The following is a 20,007-nucleotide window of genomic DNA, read 5'->3' on the forward strand; positions in this document are numbered from 1 at the left end:
CCCCCAGACCCCCTACCGTTTTTTGAATACAAGTAAATTAAAAGGTAGCTACGCCACTGACTGGTCTACACTGTTTGTTCGGTAACTGATGGTAAAACATTTAAATAATGCCCACGGTGTCCACTGTACAATTTTGATTATGTTCTTAATTATTATTTCTTTATAATCATTTTACTTATTCATTAACAAAATACAAACCTTCACACTCCCAACATGGCGATTCGGGTATTTTCTCTTCCGGGTCTGGTTACCTGTAAAATCGTCACGTGATTTCTTTAGTGCATGGTAGGTCAATCCAGGGTCGCCTGCTTCCTGCAAAGTTCATGTTATATTATAAATTTTGTTCGCGATGGGTCTCGCTCAGAATATTGACAAAGGTTTTTTGTCAGAAGTTAAAACTTTTGGGTCGGTCGTGCTTAATAACGTAGAAGATACGTGAGGGGGGGGGGGGTCCCAGGCGCGGATTCAGAAAAGATTCTTAAAGTTCAACAACGTCTCTAGCCACGGTCTGGAGTCCACGCAGGTGGGAGAGAATTATAGATATTGGGCGTGTTTTGTGATCATGTAAGTACAGTACACTGGATCGATACATCTTTGGTAAAAATATTTTGTTTTGCCTCGGACTAGAATGTCGCGACGTCATTGGATGAAACGCGTCACGTGAAATTAACCTCACTATTGGTTATTGTGGTGTCGGTAAAGTCCATAGAAGGCTCGGCATTCATCCAATGACGTCGAGACATTTTAGTCCGAGGCAAAACAAAATATTTTGAAGAGTCATACGAAACCGTGAAATTAACATCACTATTGGTTATTGTGGTGTCGGTAAAGTCCATAGAAGGCTCGGCTCCGCCTCGCCTTCTATGGACTCTACCGACCCCACACACGTTTCATCCAATGACGTCGCGACATTCTAGTCCGAGGCAAAACAAAATATTTTTACCAAAGATGTATCGATCCAGTGACAAAAAGTTCTTTCATGTTCAAAGAGTCGCTCGATATTTCCCATTCGAAAAAAGATAAGAAATATGTCAATTCTTGATTGATTTTGATTTAACTACCGACCCCACAAATTTCTGTAAACAGTCAGTAACAAACCTAATAAGTAATAATATATATAATATGATAATTATAATTATTTTAATTATGGTTATTCAAAAATGCATTATCTTGAGTGAAAATAAGAAACATTGCAGTCAAAAGTTACATATTTTGTTGTCTTTATATATTAACGTTAGTTTTTCTAAATCGAATAGGAATTTTACAGTTTTAATTTAGTTTAAATGTGGGGAGCGCGGTGGCCGCTCACTGCTAGGAGAATGGGTTCCAAGGGTCGTGAGTTCAAGCCTTGGTCGGGGCGGAAGGTGGAGCTCCAACAAAAGTGAATTTCTCTGTGCTTTATATATATCTATATCATTCACTATGGGCAGGTACATGTCAATTTGAGAGTTATTGCAATGTTTGTGCTTATTATATATGTTTGTATCCCTGCAATGTGTATCGTTCCGATCCTCTCAAATTGTCGTTTAACTGTATTCCATCTGTATCTCAAGCGACTATGTAGTGCGCGGCCAGCGCGCTAGGTTCCGTTCGTTTTTGTCTTGCCTAGATAGCCGAGTGCGGAGCGCGGTGGCAGCTCACTGCTAGGACAATGGGTTCCAGAGGTCGTGAGTTCAAGCCTCGGTGGGGGCGGAAGGTGGAGCTCCAACAAAAGTGAATTTCTCTGTGCTTTATATATATATCTATATCATTCACTATGGACAGGTACATGTCAATTTGAGAGTTATTGCAATGTTTGTGCTTATTATATCACTTCAATTTCACTCTTAATTTTGTTATTTTAAATTCATTTCAATTTTATACATGCACCAAAAAGGAGGGGGGCAGGATAATTCAATTTTTTTTAATGTATTTTAAGAAAATAAGTTGCTGCGAGATGGGGAGGGGGGGGGGGGGGGGGGGCAAGCCTCCTGATGCTACGTGTCTGTATGACATCATTATAACTGTTTGTTGTTTGTGCATGGTAAACACCTATCTACAGTTCAAGCAGTACCGAAACATTCTCCTTTTAATGCATGTGTATTTTGGCCTATTTTAATTAAAATTCTTTTTTCCCCTTCCTTTTTCCTCTCTCTTTCCCTCTTTTTTCTTTTCTTTTTCATTTTCAAAAGGAGGGGGAGGGGGGAGCGCAACCTTCTTCTGGATTCGCCTCTGCATAGTTATGTAAAACTAATGTTAATTATTTGATGCTTGTTCCAACAGGAAACATATATCTGTTACAAAACATTTCTGTCTTTGCGACTTTGACCGGGGTTTTTACCTGTATTAAAACATCACCTAAATATTTAATTGAGGATCATTTCTGTCTCCCGGGTAGCGGAACTGAAAAAAAAACAAGCTCGACGAAAATTACAATTTAAATAGTTCATATTATTTCCCAACATTCTATAAAAAGTAAAAAAAAATAATTACATCAGTCCATTTTTCCCCTTATTACTATTTCAGATTTGATATAATATCACCGAGGGAAAATACGGCGTTATACATCCGGCAACAATGTAAGACTAAAATGTTCTATAGATGGTAAAAGCACTTAATTATAGTTAGGTCGATATATGTGATTTCTGGGAATCAAAAAAATACTACACTCGAAAATCCCGAAACCTAATTCCTCTTTCTCGACAATCATGTATATCACAAAACAAATATGAATTGAAAACATTAGAAATAAGGAATTGAGTATGAGTAAAACTTCAATTTGAGGGAGCCATTAAATTCAAAGGTGAGGTGTAAGAATAATTAAGCAGTTATAACTATAAACTGAATTATTGTCTTGTTGTACAAAGGGAAAAGATACATTTATGAATTCTTTTGAAAATATATAAAAGTAAATCAAATTTTAGAAAAAAATTCTTCAACAAGAGTTTGTCAAAAATTCACTCCATGATAATTCTCTCGCGCTTCGGAAAAAGTAGACGTCCTCGTCTAGATGGTTACCGGAATGATTTGTAGAGAAGGTCTTTGTACTCGGAATAGCGATACTTCTGAAGTTCAAAATTCCGAAAACACGAAACGAAGAATGTTTCGAAATATCCCAATGACCGTAAATCCTGCATATATCATACAAATGCCTTGGTCATTCTACGTATGCAAGAAGTTTACTAGAACTATCGGTTTGGACATTAAGAGTGACTTGGTAAAAGAACACATTTCAAAGGTATTATATCAAGTTGTCGGTGCATACTAACTCGTTTCTATAAAAATAAGTCACACTTATGTATGAGTACATATATTGTATAATTTGACTGTACCCTGACAGGTGCCTGTGAAATTTAACAACAGATTAACGATAGGCTGGGATACCTCACCCACCACAGAGGCGGATCCAGCAATTTGGAAAAAGGGGGGGGTTCCATTTGATAAAACCAATATGTGCAAAATTCATCATTTGTCAATAAACAAGGAGTTTTTGAACATTTCCGTGCGTATACAACTGTATTTAATAAACATTTATCTTATCACTATCCATTTTACATCTATTTCAACAGCATTATTGAGCGTTTTGGTTTAGGTAAGGAAGATTTGCATAATATTTAGCCTCAAGAAACCCAAGTCTCCAGCAATGAGAAAGTGCGTCTATGCTTGATAGAAAAAAAAACACTAAGAAACAAAAATAACTCAGACTAATTACGACAAACTATTATGAAAAAGGATATTTTTGTAATTTTATATGTCTATTCTGAACTATACATCGATTTTGATTTCTATCGATTGCCTTCTTAAATAAAGGTCTTAATGGTAGGATATGACAAAAGAATGGGAATAATTTATCTGCTGAATAGATGGTAGGTGTGTAATTCAATGGTAAAAGCAATTGTCGTCCCAGGAAATTGATGTGACCTCTTTAATAAGTGCGCTACATCATCCGGCACTAGTACAGATGCGATCATATTTAGAAAACTTTTGAAAAGTTGGGCATTTTCATAGTGGTTTACATATAAAACCTTTACACGGTATTTTTGTAACATAATTTCCGATTCTTGGAAACAAAACAAAAAAAAAAAGCTTTCTTTCGTGTTTCATGTGTGTATGAAGGTAGCTAGCATTCCAGAAAAATAGCTTATATATAACCCGCATAAGCGGGTCATGTAATTTCCTTTGTATATTTTTCGTATGAAAGGAAGTAAAACTCATCTATTATAATTACTTTAGTTAGTTAACTAAACAATACTTTTAAACTTGAGTAAAACGAATGCGTGTACTCGTACTTGAACGTCGTTTTACTCGATGGCATGACAGTTCAAAACTGTATGAACTATAATCAATTTTTTTTTAAAAATAGAGTAAAAAATACATTGTAGATGTTATTATAAATCTGCGTTTTTTAAGATACTGCTTAATTTCATGTATTTTTTCTTTCATTTTCCACATGTTTACTCAGTGTAGTAAACACCAGATGCTGATTTTAAGGTGTACAATGTACATGTACGTTATTTCGATAAAATATCGATAGGGCTTTTTTTTTCATATAAGTACAAAATTATTGGACGCAGTATACGAAATTCTTTAAAAAAGCAATTTTTAAAGCATTTATTTGAAATAATTACAGTATTTCTATTATAAATGGGAAAAATTGCCTTTAAATAGGCATTAACGTTTTCGAAAAATTCATATGTCCCAGAGAAAGGGGGGTGGGGGGGGGGGGGGTTCCGACCCCATATTTCTAATGCCACAATGTTTATTGCGATTTTTTTGTTTAAACCGAATAACGTGCACATTCTAACCCAATTTGACTGTGTGAGAACCATCACCTTCTATAGAGAATAGAGAGACACAGTGGATCGTCATTCTTGGCTAGCGAAAATGAAGAACCACCAAAGGAAACAATTTTACTGCTTGAAGATGACAGGAAATTAGGAACACGAAATATACCCTCTTTTATCTAGACCTACAGTCATATTAATTCTCAATTTCAGCGCATTCGTTCATCCGAAAACGCTTTTTTAATATGAAATATTTTTAAGCACGTGTTTTTTTTTCTCTGTGGAAATTAGTTTCAGACGGACTATGAAGGTATCAATAATTGCAGACAAAAAATAACACAGCATACTAACGCGGGTTATACACTGTATCTTGCTATCTATCTTCATACCCACATAAAACACCGAAGAAGACAAAATAACATCCACTTATTATGACATTTACAGCTGTAATGATAAAAAAAGAGGCCCGTGAGCCACATCGCTCACATGAAAACAATAGCAATAACTGATCAAATCACCTTTCATCGTCGGATACCCACGGGTGATCGCGTCTTTTAGTAAAAGACGCAATCCCCCGTGGGTATCCGACAATGATCACCTTTATGGAGTCATATATAAAACAAATTGACAATGTAGTAGAGAATATCTTGCTTAAAAAGATTTTTTTTGCAAATACTTATTGAGCACAATTTAAAATGCAAACGCTTTAATGACGCTTTATGGCACTTTCATACATAATAATATGACAAATTGTAGCATTGCAGTTCTTTCAAAGAATATTTCTAATACACATTGAATTTCTTATTCTTATTTTTTAACTTGAGTTTGGTGGTCATGTTTTGAAAAATTTAAAATCTAAACTATATTCCAGTATTAAAATTTGAAGCACTCCTTGGAGCCCAGTTATGGTTAAGAGGTCACAGTTTGAATAATTTAAAATCTACCATTTAACAGTATGATTGCATAGTTATAAACAAAGAACGAACAGCCGGTTTTTTGGTATAAGTGAAGGTTACCATAATGGAAACTACAACTGTCTGCTTGCGTCAGTCCAAGCAAGTCCGTAATCTGAATGTACATGTAACATGAAATGATTCTAGTAAAGTCGACAAAAAGTACTGTACAAAACAAAGCACAAATCAAAAAAGTTACATGTGATATATTTTAATATATAATGAGATTTTTTAAAATAAACTACACAATGCATTTGAAAGCGATTTTAATAATGAATGTTCATATTTATGCATAAAAATTGATTTACCGGTAACCAGTTAGATTATGCTTTTTCACAATTGTACATGTAACGCACTTGTTTTCTCCCCCAGAAAATACTCAGTTGATGACAAAATATTAAATCCTCTTTCATATTACTCTTCAGCTGTATTGACATGACTTGAATCAAAGTGAGCCTGGCTCCAACAGTTACCAACCATAACTGATGTCTTCATCACTGAAATCTCAGATCCACTCCTCATATCCATGATATCAGTCAGACTCTTTGATGAACAACTCTATTGGTGAAAATCTACATAAAAAATAATATGCTTCTCTCTCAAAGCTCACCATAGGTCCAATAACACTCTCCTCCTCTCATCCCCCCCTCCCCCCCCCCCCCCCCCCCCACACACACACTTACACTTCGAGGGTCTGTTTCTCTGTGGTTACTCTTCGAAGCTGTAACTTGGTAAGAAGACTTACACCATACATATATACATGTAGGGTCATACATCTCTACATACTGCTGCTCTTCATGATGTTAGTGTCTGGTATGTTACCATGAACAGTGACGCCAAGGACACTTAATGAAGATGAGGCAGCCAAAAAGGATGTAACAGTGTTACAGAGATTAGAGTTTTCAGCAGACCTCATCAGTCTTGGGCAGTCACAGTTCAATGCCAGCAACCAAACCTTAAACAGTGTTAGTAGATACATTTCAAAGCCTAAAATGAGAACAAGAGACTTATTTAGAATTTACAGCTATCATTGTAACAAAAATATGCAATACAATTATATTTAAAAAGTTACGAGCAGGTTCTAATCAATAATTATTCATATGTATTTATATATTAAAATGCTTACACTGACACTTTCTAACCCATATTTATTAACATATACATGTATTTATACATTAAATGTTTTGTGTGTACACACTGACCTGCATAATAAATTTGCATATCCCTCATATTTACTTTTCAGTGTTAATGTCATAAAAATAAATATGATAAACTTAACTTACGTGTTGTTATTTTACATTGGGGTTCATTGAGGATAAAGTTGCACCCCCATTACAAGTCTTGTTAGAGGAAAAACTATGATATGGGTTCACAGCTGCCCCTCTCCGTGAGTTTACAGTATGGTAGTTGGATCTGCATAACAAAAGTAATGATAATGTCAATAAAATGGACATAAACATCATCAATCCATTGCTTGGCAATTCAAACAATGTTATAATTCTGTCAGGTCCATGTTAAATTTATTGCAATCAATGCAGCTAATTACACTATATACACACACAGAGAGAGAGAGAGAGAGAGAGAGAGAGAGAGAGAGAGAGAGAGAGAGAGAGAGAGAGAGAGAGAGAGAGAGAGAGAGAGAAATGGACAGACAGACAGACAAATTTTATAGGAAATAACTTTAAATTGAATTAAATTATTAAAGACTAAATACTAGTATTTCTACAAGCCCCCGTCCCCCACCTCCCAAACAATACATCAAACCAAACTGTTTTAAAGGTTGATCATATACATACACATAGCTAAACAATAAAAACAAGAGGCCCAGGGGCCACATCGCTCACCTGAGCAACAATTTTCTTAATTTTGTTCAATTTAGCATTACAGTATCAAAATATCTTGACAACCGAGTACAGTAGATCTTGCTAAAAAAAAAATTGAAAATCTGCCAATTTATATCCACCTCTTATTATTTGGTAAATACCATGCCCCTTTTGTGATTGTACCTGTAAGAAGATGTTTTTCTATTCCTATATACCCCCTCCCCCCATTTCGTGGCCCCACTTTTCTCTAAGGAATCATGGTTTCATCAAACTTAAATCTGCATAACCTGTGCTTTCACACTAAGTACTGAGTTTTGGACCGAAAACTTTCCCAGAATATTTTTAAAGATTTTCTCTATATATTCCTATGTAAAAATTCAAACCGCCATCACGGTCCCGCCCAACCACTAGGGACTGTGATTTTGCAAACTTGAATTTACACTACCCAAGGATGCCTCTACACAAGTTTAAGCTTTTCTGGCCAAATAGTCTTTAAAAAGAAGATTTTTAAAGATTTTCTCTATATATTCCTAAGTAAAAATTCATCCCCCATTGTGGCCTCACCCTACCCCTGGGGACTATGATTTGAACAAACTTGAATCTACACTACCTGAGGATGATTCCATTTTAATTTGAGCTTTTCTGGCCTAATAGTTTTTGAGAAGAAGATTTTTAAAGATTTTCTCTATATATTCCTATGTAAAACTTGATCCCCCAATTGTGACCCCACCCTACCCGAGGAATCATGATTTGAACAAACTTTTATCTAAACTACCTGAGGATGCTTCCATTTTAATTTGAGCTTTTCTGGCCTAATAGTTTTTGAGAAGAAGATTTTTAAAGATTTTCTCTATATATTCCTATGTAAAACTTGATCCCCCTCTTGTGGCCCCTCCCTACCCCCGGGGACCATGATTTGAAAAAACTTAAATCTACACTACCTGAGGATGCTCCCATTTTAATTTGAGCTTTTCTGGCCTGATAGTTTTTGAGAAGAAGATTTTTAAAGATTTTCTCTATATATTCCTATGTAAAACTTGATCCCCCAATTGTGGCCCCATCCCACCCCCGGGGACCATGATTTGATCAAACTTGAATCTACACTACCTGAGGATGCTCTCATTTTAATTTGAGCTTTTCTGGCCTGATAGTTTTTGAGAAGAAGATTTTTAAAGATTTTCTCTATATATTCCTATGTAAAACTTGATCCCCCTCTTGTGGCCCCTCCCTACCCCCGGGGACCATGATTTGAAAAAACTTAAATCTACACTACCTGATGATGCCTCCACACAAGTTTAAGCTTTTCAGGCCGAATAATTTTTAAGAAGAAGATTTTTGAAAAATACCACAAATTTTCAATAATTCTCAATTATCTCCCCTTTAAAGAGGGCGTGGCACTTCATTTGAACAAACTTGAATCCCCTTCACCTAGTGGTGCTTTGTGCCAAATTTGGTTGAAATCTGCCCAGTGGTTCTTGAGAAGAAGATGAAAATGTGAAAAGTTTACAACAACGACGACAACGACAACGACGACAGACAACGGACAAATTGAGATCAGAAAAGCTCACTTGAGCCTTTGGCTCAGGTGAGCTAAAAGGGACCAGACATAACTAGCATGAATGTGTCGCCACTTGTGTTTGTGTGCATGTACCAGTAGGTCCTACATGTACCACGTAAGTAATTGACCGCCAGTAGAATCTCCCGCGTGTACACTCGAATGTTGTGTTCTGGTAGACCCATCTTAGCCCTCCTCCAGAGTTCCACGATCACAGTACTCCATAAACACCAGCATTTAATCTAGACCTATAATGTATTGGAGGAAAAAGTGAGTAAGCTGACATACCGGATATAAAATTATACGGTCTGTTCTGCTGCAATGCAAATCCACAACCAGTAAGTTACAGGTAGTAAAGTACTAGATATATATCTATATATATATATATATATCTTTTTTTATATGTTATTGAGAATTCAGTCTAAAAATATGCTTATTATTTATATTGAAGTTAAATGAATTTCCAAAACCTCAGTGTGACAGAGATTTTTTGGAGATCAGAATACTTTAAACCATCTTAAATTTACAAGCAAGAACATCACTGTAACGAATATGTTCTCATCGTCGCATACCACTGGCAATATGCATGATCCTTTTCCACCTCGCTGTGGTTGCAGTAGATCAAAATAACTCCTACTTTATCAAAGTATTGACCAATGTGAGTAAAGCATAGTTGGAGATTGACCTTTGAAGCAATCTTTGATTATCCAATCACAGTTTAGGTAACATACAGTATTATATCATTGCTACAAAGGCAGTGACCAGGGTTAAACAATAATTAAACAATAATTTTCATTGGTTGAGGTGGACGTTACACATTTGGTGTTAATATTCAAGATTTTGATGAATAAGGTGTTCAAGCAGCCATGGGTAGGAGAGAGCTATGCAGACTCTGGACTGTGGTTTGAGACAATATTTTCACCAAAAAGCGGTTTTTAACCCCTTAATAACATTTTTTGGCTTAAAAAGGTTTGGTCATGAAAATTAGGCACGGTGAACCTGTTTATTACAGAAAAATTGCAACATTAAGTTGATATCAAGAATAAAGGTTGGCTTACAGTATTATAACAAAGAGTCAATGATTATGTGAACAGAAACCTGTGGGTAACACTCCCTGCAAAGAGGGGGTACCAGCAAAACCCACTGAATTCTGAATCCTTTGAAATATCTGATACACTTTACCATACTGGCCTTCATCTGTATGTTTCAAAACAACTAAATCAAAGCATGTGTATCGCATTGGAAGAGATCAAATTTGTACAAAAGCATTTTTGCCTCAGTCACATGAATAGCGTTCATTCCTCTTATGTGGCAATTCTGCATGTGCTACAATCGTATAACTACATGTATATATATATATTTCTCACATACAAATTCAAGTGATGCTTTTAAGTGAAAAACTTCTCTTACAATTTATGTTTGACACAATTGCCAGTCTAATGATATTGTGTGGTATATGTGGTAATGGTAAATGTGATGTTAAATTTATGTGATTGAGGCCTACTCAGTTTGTTCAATGTGCAGGCAATGTATGAGGCCACCCGTACCGGCCTTGTGTCCCCTCTGCCTTCTGAATTTGACTCTGTGAAAATTGATGCCGTAGTCGGGCTCGATTTTGCGACTGGTGACGACCCCGATGACCCCCCGAGTCCCTGAGGGAGACTTGCCTCCTTTTCTCCAGCCTCACTATCGCCTGCTTCTTTCTGTCCATCCACTTCAAATCTTCTGTCTCTCCACCTGTCCCCCAAAAACAATTCTATCACAAACCGAATATCTGATACACCTCTTTCCCTCTGTCATCAAGTTAATGAATACCTGTAATTAATTTGAAGCTTATACATGTAGAGTTTAGCAGTAAGTTTTAAAAAAAAGGTTTTGATTTATCTCACTTTATAACCTAATGAATATGGTCAATGTAGAGCTAATCCCTGTAGAGTTAGTTAAAAAAAAGATTTTGCATGAGGGCCCTTTATCAATATCTTTACCTTGAATATTTCACGAAATCTAAATACCATCAAATATGTATAATATCAGATTTACTCTACCTGGTACTAAATATGTAATACATGTTTTACTTGAATGTTATGTAAATACTGGAATATTTTATCATAATGAAAAACAATGGTATATTAATGAATACTTCAGTAATACACAATCTGAATGAAGTTGTGTGCCACTTTTCTAAAAGTTGAAGCTCCTTTAAATCTAAATCAGCAGACAAATAGCGTACCTCTGTTCTTCTTGGCGTGGATGTCCACTCAGGTGTAAGAACAATTATATGGTGACAGGTGTTTATCAGCTATGAATACCTAATATAATTACACTGGAACCATGGGTTCCTGCACTTTGGTAACATTTCCTGAGTTAATTATTTTATTTTGTGTTTTCTAGTGTTATCAAATGAAAATCTCATAGGTACATGTATACACAGTCAGACAAGTAATAGGGATATAAAAGAAAACGATCACTGTCAGAATCATAAAATGAAAAACCCACAGTTACATGTAATAACTAAACAAAGTCATAAACAGAGAGATAGAGATAACAGAAAACAATTTCTGGAAGAACTCACTGGATTCTGCTGCAGAGCTTTGTGTGGGCTCGCTCAGTGAGGATTTGTTGGAGATATTGTATGTTGAGTGGTTAAACTTTCCCTGTACCTGCTCGGCCGGCCACGAAGGATACCGCAAAAAGGGCTGTCTGCCAGAGTCGACACTGGTAGAGCGTGGAATGGGGGAGGTTCCTGTGAAGTACGCAGTTAGTTCTTTAATCTAAACACCCTAAAAATATTTATTTCCATTTGACATCTGTTTAAGAAATGAATTCAATTTCTATCTATGCTATAGGTAGCAGGGGACAGTTTTTTTGATGCATGAATTGTGGGGTGGGGGTACCCCCATTTAGCACTATGTTGCGGGAAAAATATAATTTGCACCTGGATCAAAATGACTTGTAACTACCTGTTAGACTTAAGGAAGGACATTAAGGTTAACAATTTACCCAAAATGACACCCATATCTTTTTCTGGTCAAATTAAATGTCTAATTGACCCCCCCCCCCCCCCATGTAATGTCAAAATTTTACCAATTTTGGCCCATTTAGACCCCACCCTACCGTATTCCCTGAGAGATGACCCCTGGGACAGGGTGCAATCTGTAGTCTAACATGTCCCCTCCCTGCCAGTCTGTACCACCCCACCTCCCATCCATGTCATTTTCACACTATTTCACTTCCCGTCTGCCCTACTTTCTTCTTGCATGAAAAGTGAGCACACCTGTCAACAGCCGCCGTTTCGCATCTGACTCCCAAGCACACCCTATAACACTATGGCACCTACATGCTTTACATCAAAATACAGGAATGACTCCCTGCTACAATAAAATTATCACCTATAATCAATTCACTAATTTTCAAAGTACATACAGTCCTTCAAATACAGTAACACTCATTTTTACTAATATATTGACGGGTACTGTATGCGAAACTGTCCCTTGCTACCTTTAACTTTGAGTGAACCTCCTTAAATAGGGGTGAAACTGCCTTAAAGGCTACCCAAGCCTATGACGGAGTAAACTTGACAAAATTTTGAAGATGATACTATGGAGAATGAAATATGCCAGTGGAACAAAACATGTAGATTTTAAATAAAAATTTAAGCTCTTTACGAGACAGTATGAGTTGTCATTTGTTAAGGGTCCAAACTACAAAAACTCAAAAAGACTGAAGAAAAAAATGGAGAAATACTACAGAGCCTATAGATTCTATTTCAACAGATTTTTCCCAACTCTGACTTATTGCATCAAGGTGAAACACTTACATATTAGCCAAAATTGTCTATAATTTTGAATTTTCCCTACATTTTTAATAAATTAAATACAATTAAGGTAGTCCTATACTCGGCACTAAATGGGCTCAATCATTAAAAGCTTAGCTTTAAATGATAAATATACATTCTAGCAATACATATACAAAAGAAAATATGTATGTTTACATGCTAGTTTGTTTGTTATCACCTCTCAGACGGGTGTACCCCCTTGCGAAAATTATTGACATTTATGAAATTTGCCAGACGTCCTTTTTCCTAAAAATAATTACCCCTGTACCAATTTTGGAAAAATTAGAACTGAACATACAAAATAGAGTATAAATATTTATTTAAGCCATACCTCATCAATAATTTTGCACAAATTCTTGTAAGTAAGTACGCTTTATGGACCTGATGTATCAAAATAGAATACAAAAAATGCAATGCTAGTATCGCGCTTGGTAATTTTTTTACTATTTTATGGACTCAAACATAAATTCATGGTGTTTATTCTATAGATTGAAATCTTAGAAAAAAGATATGGTAAAATAAATTATATGTTGACGGATTACTTTTCACGCTATAAGCTCTAAACCAAGTAGACCCTGACGAAAAAATCCGTAAAAATCACATTTTGCTACAGTTTTCTGCCTAGAATGCCCTAGATCTGTCAACAATGTTATATATCATTTAAACAATAATTAATTGACGATTGATTAAATTCGAAATAGCTTCTGTCTCTAAATTTAAACCGGTTTTAGGAAAAGAAAAAGAAAAATTCGGGGGGGGGGGGATCAAAACAAAGAAGATATAAGCATACCTGAGATCCTGGTTAATCAGAAACTTTGTTTTTCATTTTACTTTAACAGAATCGAGTTTCTCAACATTAATCATTTCTATCTCTCATAGAATACATATATTACCGTTCTAATTGCTTATTATTGCCATTGTTTACAACAGCGATGTAGAGCAAAATCAATACCGGGTATCAAAAACGCTTTGTAAAAGTCTAACCAATATTGTAAAATCCGTATTATGATGTAGTGCAATACTCGGACTACTTTAAAACACATAAAACATCTTAAAATACTGAAATTTGATACAAAGGATCTCTAATTAGCCTACACGGGTCATGTATCCCCTCAATGACTGTTTATCTAAACTCAGCAAGTGATGATGTGCATTTAATCTTAAATCCAGGGGGAGATAATCTGAAGACATGATCTGTGACAACCACCGACAGCATCCATCAATTCACCCCTTATAATCCTAACAAAGCCTCACAAGAGGGAAAATTCCTTATCAGATACTGGTTACACTCTCAATTTAAAAAATTACATTAGTGATAAAAGGATGGGGATACACCAAGTGCTGCAACTATATGTAGCAGGTACCCAAAGGCAGGCCACATTCAAACATGCCCCGCTCCAAGAGAACCCAATACAGAATAAACCACGGAAAACGCAAAGGGCATTTCCAAAAGGGTCATCCCTATTTCAGTTCAAAAGTAGTACCTGTTGACGGTTGCCATGACGACGGCGTTGGAGATGCTGATGACAGTTCCCGGTCAGTCTCGGCCAGTGACCAGTGGATGCGTCTGCCCCAGGAAGCCTATCGAGATGCCCTTTCATCCATGTTCTCTTCATGCCAACAGTCTGGCGCGGTTCTGCCATCTCGACTCCGTCCTGTGAGGCCTACAACAGTCAAAATTGCAAGTGAGGATTGGTCTGACGGAGAAAACATTATAGTCAACGTACAATCACTGACCGCGCTACTGCAAGAAACAGCAGTCAACCATTACTGCAGTAGCCCTAAAAGGAACTTTAGCATTTCCAAGAGACAAGGACTTTGTATAACAGGCCAGTCCAAGTGTCTTACCTGTCGGTTCAGCTCTAGTCAGGTGCAGCTGTACGAAACACACAAGAAATCTAGAGGACCGGAGATTGGAACCCTCAACGAGGCCCTTCTACTTGGCTGCCTAAAAACAAAGGTTGGAGTGTCACACACTAGCTTCATTCTAAGCTGCCTTAATGTTACGGCACCTGACACAAGGGGAATGCAGCGAAAACTGAACTCACTCTGTGACCGAGTGGAAGAAATTAACTCCGAGAGCATGCGAGAAAACCAACGATTTTATATCGCTTTATTCATAAGCTAAGGGACCTGCAAAAGAACATCAGGAGCATAAAGCTAAAGTCCCCCCTCCGACCCGGTAGCAACAGAGATGCTTTTATTCAGAGACTGGCAACATGTGTGCGAGCACAAGTTCGATATGAACTGGTGCACGTAAGAAAACTGTGCAAGTCTGATGAACTTTTCATACATAAGGCTGAGCAGGCCATATCCAACATTCTGCTGTGCTTTTCCGGAGTCCATGACCATTGTCGCAGAATGTCGTTTACGTGCAATGCCCACCTACCTACTTACAGCGCCAAATTCCTACCTTATCGAAGGCACCTGGACCTGGAACCAGAAGACATTTCCAGCATACAGAGGGTCATTATTAAGCAGATACTGGGCCAAAACTTACCAAAAATCTGCAGACTCTCAATTACTAATAAATGTGAGAGTCTCCATCAGACAGTGTTCACTTATGCACCGAAGAATACCACTTGGGCCAGAAACTTCACCGCACTGTGTCACTCCGCAGTTCATACCTCTACTCACGGCACTGGATCTTCATCATCTCTCATTGCCAACAAGGTCGGTGTGCGCTGGGACCATGCAGGACCATTCCACCGGAAGAGGACACAGCTCGATCGCCTGAGGCAGTACCACAGCCTACGAAAGAAAACAATTAAGTACAAGACCACTCGACACTTTGGGAGGAAGAAGAAAGTGAACCGAAAACTCCGAGAACACTCCCTTTACAATAACGAAAAAGGGAAAACAGGGCAAATGAGCATGCGTGAGGAATTAACTGCTAAACCTTAACAGTAAAATCATACTACATTATGGAAACAGACACTGCGGATATGGTTCATGACCCATGCATCTCCTTAACGACTCACATGTTTTCCGTGAATTGTTTACAGAATGCGGCTCAATTGACAAATGCTGTGTGTTTATACAAATTTTACAGTGACACAGATGAGAAACATGTACAGTTTTGTCAATATGATGTCCTTGTATAAAAAAATAAAATCTGTGCACTAATACTTTGTGTTGTTTACTATTGCATGATGACGGGGCGAAAAACCCAATACCCTGACTCGTTAATGCTGCCTAACCAAAAATGACAACAATTGGTCCTATCGACCTTCCTTTCAATTTCAGATATGAATTGAGCTTTCTGCTCTTCCATTAAATTGATTTCGTAAACTGCAGACATGAATACATTAGAGATGCAGAGGTAAAAACCAAATATGGACAAGTACCTGTAATTAACAATAAGGAAAAATCAATGGGCCATTTTAATTGATAATTTAATTAATAATCTGCTTAGTTAATTAATGAAATGAAGTGATGGGGCAGCATAAGCCAAAAATATTGTTACCAAGAGCCCCCAGTGTCTGCAGGTCCGTCCATTGTGCTATTCACCAGGCTTAGTAATCACTGCCTATTCCTAGCCAAATATTAGAGTTATCTTTCCTGGGCTACAAAGCCAAAAATGAGTGTAAACAGATACAACAGAGGACAAAATCTGGCCAACTGGAACTAACACCATCTTATGCAACACAGATATGTCACTAAAACTAGTTTTGGGGGAATTCATAATTTTGACCTATGCTTGAAGGTAGCAGGGGACAGTTTTTTTGATGCATGAAATGGTGGTGGGGGGGGGGGTACCCCCATTTAGCACTATGTTGCGGGAAAAATATAATAATTTGCACCTGGATCAAAATGACTTGTAACTACCTGTTAGACTTAAGGAAGGACATTACGGTTAAAAATTTACCCAAAATGACACCCATATTTTTTTCTGGTCAAATAAAATGTCTAATTGACCCCCCTGTGTAATGTCAAAATTTTACCCATTTTGGCCCATTTAGACCCCACCCTACCGTATTCCCTGAGAGATGACCCCCGGGACAGGGTGCAACCTGTAGTCTAACATGTCCCCTCCCTGCCAGTCTGTACCGCCCCACCTCCCATATGCATCCATGTCATTTTCACACTATTTCACTTACTGTCTGCCCTACTTTCTTCTTGCATGAAAAGTGAGCACACCTGTCAACAGCCGCCGTTTCGCATCCGACTCCCAAGCACCCCCTATAACACTATGGGACCTACATGCTTTACATCAAAATACAGGAATGACTCCCTGCTACCATAAAATTATCACCTATCATCAATTCCATAATTTTCGTAGTACATACAGGCCTTCAAATACAGTAACACTCATTTTTACCAAAATATTGTACTTTATGCGGGTACTTTATGCGAAACTGTCCCTTGCTACCATATGATATTACATTAATGTAATTTGGGGTAGCTTATTCTTCGCAGACTACCATAAATTGCAACTTTTTAACACCTAAGGAACTGTAGCTCCCAGGTCACCCATCCAAATTTTTTTCAGACCAGGAGCTACAGACCTGCAGCTAGCTTATTTTTTTAAAACTCCAAAGCTGTGATTCCAACAACTACTGACCTTGACTGTGGGTTGGACTGACAGGTGTCCCGTCGGCTGAACTGATCACATGAATGAAACAGCTGTTGATGCTTTTTTTAAATTCCTATATTGTAAATAAATATCATTACTTTGTTAATACGGTAATTATAACACTGCGAATCGTTAGCATTTATTGTGGCTCAATTTTTTTTCTGAATTTGGTGAGTTGATCCCCTCAGCATGAATTTACATCTTCAAAGAATTATCAAACACAGTATTGATTCATTAATAAATTAATAAAATAATGACCCCTTTATAAACATTTAAATGATTGAAAATAATTTAAAATGAAAACTGTCCACAACTAAAATTTAAATTCCAAAGTACATGTACTGTATACAAGGTTTATTTTACCCCGTGTAATTTTCGCCCTTCTACACTTGCAAACAGTTTCACCCTGCATGTCTAATCTGAGACATTTAAATTTGCCCTGTTTTAAATTTGCCCACTGACAATGAGGGCAAAAGGGGCGAAAATAAAACGGGGCGAATATTTTCCTGTATGTTTACAGTACTTGGTTTTTCCTCACCATATGATTATTATTAGTATTAAGAATAAATTGATGCTCTATCTCAATATCTAGTACACATATATTTAAAGTGAGATGATAATTAACTGCCATGTATTTACCTCAAAGTTTCCACGAATTGGACTTTTAAAAAATTTAATCTAATGCAAATACTTGCCTAATATTCTTTATCTGTCAAACAAGCAGAACCTTAGGTTCACATGCAACGAGAAAGTCCAATCCTTGACTAGCCCACCTAAATAGTGAAAAAAAAACTTGTTCAGCAAATTTACAAATTAAAACAATTACTTTCATCAAAAAACCATTCCTCATACCTGGTGATCTGGAAATTTGTATCCAATACTATTCTGTACTTTTCATCCTACATTGACCTATTCAACTATAAATGTGTACACTTCACTAAACTGTTATCCTGTACTTTTCTTTTTGCTGTCCTGTTAGAACTTTTTATCCAAGTTGACCTGTTGATATGTAATTCTGTATCCAATATTGACCAGTTGTTCTGAACTTACTTGGGCCTCATGCCTCTCCCTTTCTCACATTTCTCTGTGACAAAGGACATCCACTCTTTGGCAAAGTTAACGAGTCGTTTGCACAGCTTCTGTTTGGTGTCGCCTGGTCATCTCTCTAAGATACCGCAATAAACATGTGACAATATGTACCGGTACATACATGTATAAACACAAACATTACAGGTTTTAGAGACACAGAAAACAATTGCCACGTAAAATGTGTCACCTATCCAAGATATGCTACATACAGCTAATAATTAACAATTTATAATGAATGTTTTCATTGAGATGTCACTAGGGTACAATATATAATATATATATATCAATGGTATGGAGATAGATAAAAGAGACAACAATTACAAATAGAAATCAATAACTAAAAGGTTAAAAAAATGAACTCAAAATTCTAATAATAAAATGTGTTCACTTAAGCAAGAGACAAAACGGAAAATAAATTGCATGCCTTTAAGTTATTAAATAAAGAAAAAAAATTTAAGTCATGGGTTAAAAGGTATTCACCTCAAACCCAAAGTTGCATCCTCTAAGTATGGTTTTCTGTAGAGATTCAATAGATGGTTTCTTTCGTTGTTGTCAAAGTTTGCCATGTCTTTACAGTAGAATTTGTCGTCCACTTGTTTGATGGCTTGGACCACTCTCTCTTGAAGTTCCATGGCAGAGCTCTGTGATAAGAAAAAGTAATTTAAAAATACAATCACCACAGTAGAAGACAAGTCAAAACATGGGTTTTCAGGGGGTTTTCTGAGGCTTGAGCCTTGACTGAAGCCCTCATTATTCGACTAGTCTCTCTGAGTAAATTTGACATCCCTAATTTTTAAAAATTTTCCTGAATAAAGAGAAAATTTTAAAACAAATTAAATTTTATTGAATTCGGAAATTATATTTTGTGACTTAATATAGCAAAAGAAAAAATATTGCATGAAAAAAAGTACATCTGCGACACGATTTTCTATCTCTTGCTGATAAAAATATTTCCAGGTGGACTGGCAGAGATACTCATATATTGATATTGTACAATTTTTATAAATTTATCCTGTGGAATTTAATTTCCATTATCACAAGAACACCAGACATTACCTTCAGCTCTGTCAAGGATTCGGCAATGGCTTGATGACAATATGCCTGCTTGTTCAGAAGTTGCACCGTTTTCCCCATCAAGGATTCAAACTCCTTTCTCTGGGTGCTAAGCTGAGAAGAATGAATAACAACCAGCAGTAGGCCTTCTACCTACAAATGAACAAAACAATTAAACAAACCATTAAAACAACAAATATTCCATGAAAACAACAAACAATCTCAATCATTTAAACTATCAACCTTAAGTTTATATTAATACAATTCAAAGAGTCTAGCCACCAAATTCATCATAAATATTTAGCTATGATTTTAATAAACTTATTCCCGTAAACAGGAATTTAATTTACAGTATCAGAG

The 20,007-nt window shown here is 36.6% G+C and overlaps 2 protein-coding genes and 1 pseudogene across 2 annotated transcripts in view; all 3 read right to left on the minus strand.

The window, feature by feature from the left end:
* LOC128185056 (uncharacterized) overlaps positions 1-263 on the minus strand; it is a 30,474-nt gene extending 30,211 nt beyond the window's left edge. Inside the window, exon 1 of the mRNA XM_052854729.1 lies at positions 199-263. The gene's annotated coding sequence lies outside the window, so the exon portion shown is untranslated. The remainder of the gene's footprint in view (positions 1-198) is intronic.
* The window catches only part of LOC128185054 (mitogen-activated protein kinase kinase kinase 4-like), a 100,595-nt gene that overhangs the window by 79,168 nt on the left and 1,420 nt on the right, over positions 1-20,007 (minus strand). The window lies entirely within an intron of this gene.
* LOC128185207 (uncharacterized) lies at positions 9,130-19,794 on the minus strand (annotated as a pseudogene).

Source organism: Crassostrea angulata, chromosome 5 (genome assembly GCF_025612915.1).
Source record: "Crassostrea angulata isolate pt1a10 chromosome 5, ASM2561291v2, whole genome shotgun sequence".
NCBI lineage: Eukaryota > Metazoa > Mollusca > Bivalvia > Ostreida > Ostreidae > Magallana > Magallana angulata.